Source organism: Palaemon carinicauda, chromosome 18 (assembly GCF_036898095.1).
Source record: "Palaemon carinicauda isolate YSFRI2023 chromosome 18, ASM3689809v2, whole genome shotgun sequence".
In the NCBI taxonomy this organism is placed as follows: Eukaryota; Metazoa; Arthropoda; class Malacostraca; order Decapoda; family Palaemonidae; genus Palaemon; species Palaemon carinicauda.
Window position 1 is genome coordinate 1,853,106 of NC_090742.1, and position 6,039 is coordinate 1,859,144.

The following is a 6,039-nucleotide window of genomic DNA, read 5'->3' on the forward strand; positions in this document are numbered from 1 at the left end:
ATATATATATATATATATATTTATTTATATATAAATTTTTTTTCAGTATCTTGATGCCATACAAGATGTGACTTATTTTTTCTATTTGTGTTTGTATAAAGTACTGTTTATGAAGTACTTCATTACCAACATGCAACGTAAGTACTTTATAATCAGTGCTGCCATATTTACATTTACATAAAAAGTGCCTTGTACATACTCTTCACAAAGAGAGAGAGAGAGAGAGAGAGAGAGAGAGAGAGAGAGATTTTAAATGAAACTATTAATTCATTTAGGCATACGTTCATAGCTATTGAGAGAGAGAGAGAGAGAGAGAGAGAGAGAGAGATTAATTTTAAATCAAGTTATTGCTAGAGAGAGAGAGAGAGAGAGAGAGAGAGAGAGATTAATTTTAAATCAAGTTATTGCTAGAGAGAGAAAGAGAGAGAGAGAGATTAATTTTAAATCAAGTTATTGCTAGAGAGAGAGAGAGAGAGAGAGAGAGAGAGAGAGAGCGAGAGAGAGAAATTGATTTTAAATAAAGCTATTGGTGAGAGAGATTGATTTTAAATCAAGCTATTGGTGAGTGAGAGAGAGAGAGAGAGAGAGAGAGAGAGAGAGGGGGAAAATTTTAAATGAAGCTCCTAATCCATTTAAGCATTCTCTTGTTGCTAGGTCTCAAAAAGTCTATATAGCTCCCGGGCCTTAGCCAAGAGCAGCAGCTGAGCCAGGGAGCTGGCTCCTCCGAGCCAATCGGGAGCCAGTGGCTCTTAAAGAAGCTAGTCTATTTCCTTGTGGAGCCACTGGCTCATAATTAAACGCTTAAATGCCTCTGGAGTCATATGTAGGTGACGTGTTACTAGTCTCTATTATGTTTAACGGGATTGCTAGCAGATGGGGGTAAACAGCTATTGAAGTTGAAATCTTTGGTTGGGGAGGGGTGGGGGGGGGGGGGTTGTAGCTGGAGGAATAGTTTATGGGGCCCCAGGTCCTTTATAACGGGGTTGGTTAACTGGATCTCAAAAATATGTAGTTGAAAAAAAAGTTTAATTTTGTTTGTTTTTGTTTCTTGAATATTTATTTTTATTCATTTGCCATCTCTAAATCTATATGTATTTATGTAAATTATATATATATATATATACTCTATATATATATATATATATATACACACTATATATATATATATATATGTATATATATATATATATATATACAGAGAGAGAGAGAGAGAGAGAGAGAGAGAGAGAGAGAGAATCTTTATAATAATTTTTTGTTCTACTTTTTATCCATATTAAAGTGTGAATGATATACAGTTACGTATGAATATTTATAACACATTGTTTATCACATTAATTTTCAACAACTTTAAATATTCACAACGTTCCCAATCCATAAAATTTATAATCAAATTATGGATTTTTTTTTTTAATTCTCATATTTTAATTTTTACACACAATAAAAGACATCATCAAACTTACCAGTCCTGGCTATCTTGTCTAATATCCTTGGAAGTTCTCTTGCTCCAAATCCTTTATATTTTCACCTTTGTCGTTCAGTTTACATGGAATTCAGCATGAAATATATATCAGACACGAGACGGATTACTGTATATTTTCAAATACTTTCTTTTCCATTGTTTTGATACGGTGTTTTTAGTTTGAATATTGACTGGGTAATTGTATTCACATCTTTCTTTAAACTTTCATTCATGAAAGTGAGTTTTCTTGTTGTTTCCCAGTCAAAGTCTGTGTCTCGTAAATGAATGAGCTGCTGTATAGGTATTGTTTGCACCGTGGTTAAAGGCCAACTGACATTGATGAGGGCGTTGTATGATCTTGCACTCGGTGGCAGGACCAGAGCAGCGGTGCCGGTGGCCGCGTGCTGTGTAGGGGAAAAAATATCGTACCGCAGACCTTGATCTGTGACTGGGCTTTTAGAGAAAAAAAACAACTGATTAGAGATTCACGCTGTGATTAGAAATTCACTCTGCATAATAAATGATTAGCAATTAAGCAGGCGAGTAAGATTGGCTGTATCAAAATTAAATGAATCGTCAAGTTAAGAGAATCTTCAGTGGGCAACGGTGCGCTGGGAATTGTAAAACAATAACTGTTAAAATCTATCTTCATTTGCTCTGTGCCTTGAGCATTTATTGCATGCGATGGATGGTCTCTCTCTCTCTCTCTCTCTCTCTCTCTCTCTCTCTCTCTCTCTCTCTCTCTCTCTCTCACCAGAAATTTATGGTCATGACTTAACCCTTTGAGGTGTAATGTCATTTCGAGAATTTGCATTTGAAATGAATGCTCGGTTGGTGATAATGGCCTGGTTATGATGCTCTCTCTCTCTCTCTCTCTCTCTCTCTCTCTCTCTCTCTCTCTCTCTCTCTCTCTCTCTCTCTCTCTCTCTCTCTTCTCTCTCTCTCTCTCTCTCTCTCTCTCTCATCGTATTTGCAACCCAACAGAGTAGATTATATTTTAGCGCTGGATCGGAGTTAAGAGAAGACGATAGATTGACGAACTAAGACAATTTGCCGGTATAAACTGGCATAGAAAGACCATAAACAAACATGCATATATATATATATATATATATATATATATATATATATATATATATATATATATAATATATATATGTGTGTGTGTGTGTGTGTGTGTGTGTGTGTGTACGGTTATGAATATGTATATACTTTTAAATGTACTGTATGTGTGCTTGTTTGTGTATTAATTACCTCCGCCAACGAAGTTGGAAGGAGGTTGAATTTTTCCCCCTGTTTGTGTATATGTGTTTATGAACAGCTTTCTGGCCACAATTTTAATCTTACAGTAATGAATCTTGCATGGATTAACTGTTATGTAAAAACTGGGAATGATTAAATTTTGGAAGGTCAAGGTTAAAGGTCAAGGACACGGTCAAGCAAAACGTTCAATTCACGTAATCAGCCATAAGTTTAGACATCGTTGTCACAAAGACTTGCAACTTGGTTCATATTTGACTGTATGAAAATCCACGCCAATTGATACATGTTAAGGTCAAAAGTCAAGGTCACGGTCAAGCAAAACGTCCAATTCACGTAATCAACCATAAATTTGGACATCGTTGTCACAGAGACTTCAAACGTGGTTCATATTTGACTGTATGAAAATCCACGCCAATGAATACATGCTAAGGTCAAAGGTCAAGGTCACGGTCAAGCAAAACGTCCAGTTCACGTAATCAACCATAAATTTGGACATCGCTGTCACAGACACTTCAAACTTGATTCATATTTGACTGTATGAAAATCCACGCCAATGAATACATGTTAATGTCAAAGGTCAAGGTCGAGCAAAAGGTCGAGAAATAAGCTGCCGCGGCGGAGGTCTGCGCTCTACTGAATGCCCCTTTAGTTTTAAATCTATTTTCATAATTTATTATAGAAGCTCGCTCAACAGGTTTGATTCGAACTGTGATAATTTGCCAGAGAATTAGCAATTTCTCGCTATTATTGCATTTTTTTTTTTTTTTTTTATCATCAAAGCCGATTTTCAATTTCATAATTTCAAAGGTCAATTTCATGGAATGATATTTCCACGTACGGATATTTATATTATTATTATTACTAGCCAAGCTACAACCCTAGTTGGAAAAGCAATATGCTACAAGCCCAATGGTTCCAATGGGGAAAAATAGCCCAGTGAGGAAAGGAAATAAGGAAATGAATAAATGATGAGAATAAATTGATAATAAATCATTCTAAAAACAGTAACAACGTCAAAACAGATATGTCCTATATAAACTAATAACGTCAAAAACTGATATGTCATATATAAACTATAAAAAGACTCATGTCAGCCTGGTCAACATATAAACATTTGCTCCAACTTTGAACTTTTGAAGTTCTACTGATTCAACTACCCGATTAGGAAGATCATTCCACAACTTGGTAACAGTTGTTCTTGGCAAAGGAATTAGCAAAGACTTATTAATAAATAGACATTATATATTGATTTTTTCATTTTAATAAACAATATACATCGCTATTTACCTCCGCCAACGAAGTTCACATGGTTATGTTTTCGCCCCGGTTTGTCTGTTTGTTTGTGAACAACTGAACAATTTTACTCATAGATTAGTGAAACTTACATGGATTAATTATTATGTTGAGACATGGAAGTGATTCTAATTTTGAAAGTCCTGGGTCAAAGGTCAAGGTCAAGGTCGAGCAAAATTGACCAAATTAACCCTAACCTTTAACCTCCAAGTTCGCACATTATCGACAAACAAACTTCAAATACGCTTACGGTCTAAATTGATTCTGGGAAAGTCAAGCTGGTTTTGAGGTCTGCACTTCGAGTAATTTTTTTTTACAGTTCATTGTTGTAAACATATACCTTATTTTTAATTACATTGTATAAGAAAATATGTATCTCTATATATTATATATATGTATATATGTATATATATATATATATATATATATATATATATATATGTATATATAAATCATTGTGATAGTCAATTCGAAACATCCTTGCCTGGCGATCTCTTGGACTGGGGTTCAAGAACAGGTAAAGGTCTATAGTTTCTAGTAGTGTCTGCAACCTCACCATCATTGTAAGCTAAGGATAGGGGTCTTTGGGAGAGCCTAGAGGTCTACCTGCTGAGTCATCAGCAGCCATTGCCTGGCTCTCCCTGGTCTCTGCCACTCATGAGCTACTAAAAGAAAAGTACATTTCTTATTATTAATGTATACATCATGTTGTGGTGGCCGATGTGGTAACGTCCCTGACTGGTGATCGCCAGACTGGGGTTCGAGTCCATCTCAAACTCGTTAGTTCCTTTGGTCGCTGCAACTTCACCATTCTTGTGAGGTAAAGATAGGGGTCATTGGGAGAGCCTATAGATCTATCTGCTGAGTGATCAGCAGCCATTGCCTGGCCCTCCCTGGTCCTAGCTTAATGAAGAAGACTTGGGCGCTCATCATCATATTTATATATGGCCAGTCTGAGACATTGTCAATCTCCTTTGCCTCTGCCATTCAAGAGCAAACTTTAACCCTTGGGAGAGTGTATAGGTCAACCTTCTGACTCACCAGCAGCCATTGCCTGGCCCTCCTTGGTCCTAGCTTGGTGGAGAGGGACTTGGGCGCTGGTCATATTTATAAATGGTCAGTCTAGAAGATTGTCACTGTATTTGTTATTATTAATGTATATAGTTTTGTATATAATTAATTATAGCAGAATAAAAAGTTATAAGAAGGTACTTCCATTGAAAGGTGTAAGATTTAAAGGTCGCTCATGAATGGCAGAGGCAAGAAAACGACAATGCCTTACAGACTGACCTTATACATATGATCCACTCCAAAAAACAAGCCCTCTCCACCCAAGCTAGGACCAGGGAGGGATAGACAATGGCTGCTGATAACTTAGCATTCGTAGCTCACAAGGACAGTAAGGTTGCAGATATTGCAAGTAACTATCATGCTTCAGCTGGCCTCGAAGACCAGTCCAGCAGATCGCAAGGCAGGATTGTTTTCAATATATTATAGCCAAGTTTATGAATATACTTACATATACCAAGGCATTTCCCCCAATTTTTGGGGGTAGCCGACATCATACAAATGAAACAGAAAAGGGGACCTCTCCTCTCTACGTTCCTACCAGCCTGACAAGGGACTTAACCGAGTTCGGCTGGTACTGCTTATATAAAAATGAATAATCAGTTCCTGATAAACTAAATTGATCTTATTTTCATAACAGGAAGTGACTCCTAACTCTTTGATCATCAATTTATTTAAATTTCTTTCTTCCTAGTAAAGCAAAGCTCGCTTCCTAGTTACTAACAATGACTCTGATGTTGAATTTTAATTTTAACCGAAGCGTTTATGTTAAATACTGAGAACTGTTACTTCCCGCCGCTACTCGGTGTAGGCCTACTGTTTATTTTCCAGGTAGGGATTTGTAATCGATGTTTCGATGTATTTGTGCGCCACAATAGACACAGTCTGGGTCAGACTGTTGTTCGTGTTGATTTCTGAGAAGTACATTTAGATCTGTTGTCGCTGTTTCTAGGATA

At 36.6% G+C, this 6,039-nt stretch overlaps 2 protein-coding genes across 3 annotated transcripts in view; one reads left to right on the forward strand and one right to left on the reverse strand.

Annotated features, from left to right (window-relative positions):
* The window catches only part of LOC137657587 (uncharacterized), a 40,171-nt gene extending 38,372 nt beyond the window's left edge, over window positions 1-1,799 (reverse strand). Inside the window, exon 1 of one of the 2 annotated variants that reach the window (XM_068391937.1) lies at window positions 1,461-1,799. The gene's annotated coding sequence lies outside the window, so the exon portion shown is untranslated. The remainder of the gene's footprint in view (window positions 1-1,460) is intronic. The other variant, XM_068391936.1, reaches the window with a different exon arrangement.
* Window positions 1-6,039, forward strand: part of LOC137657586 (rabankyrin-5) — a 215,492-nt gene that overhangs the window by 74,022 nt on the left and 135,431 nt on the right. The window lies entirely within an intron of this gene.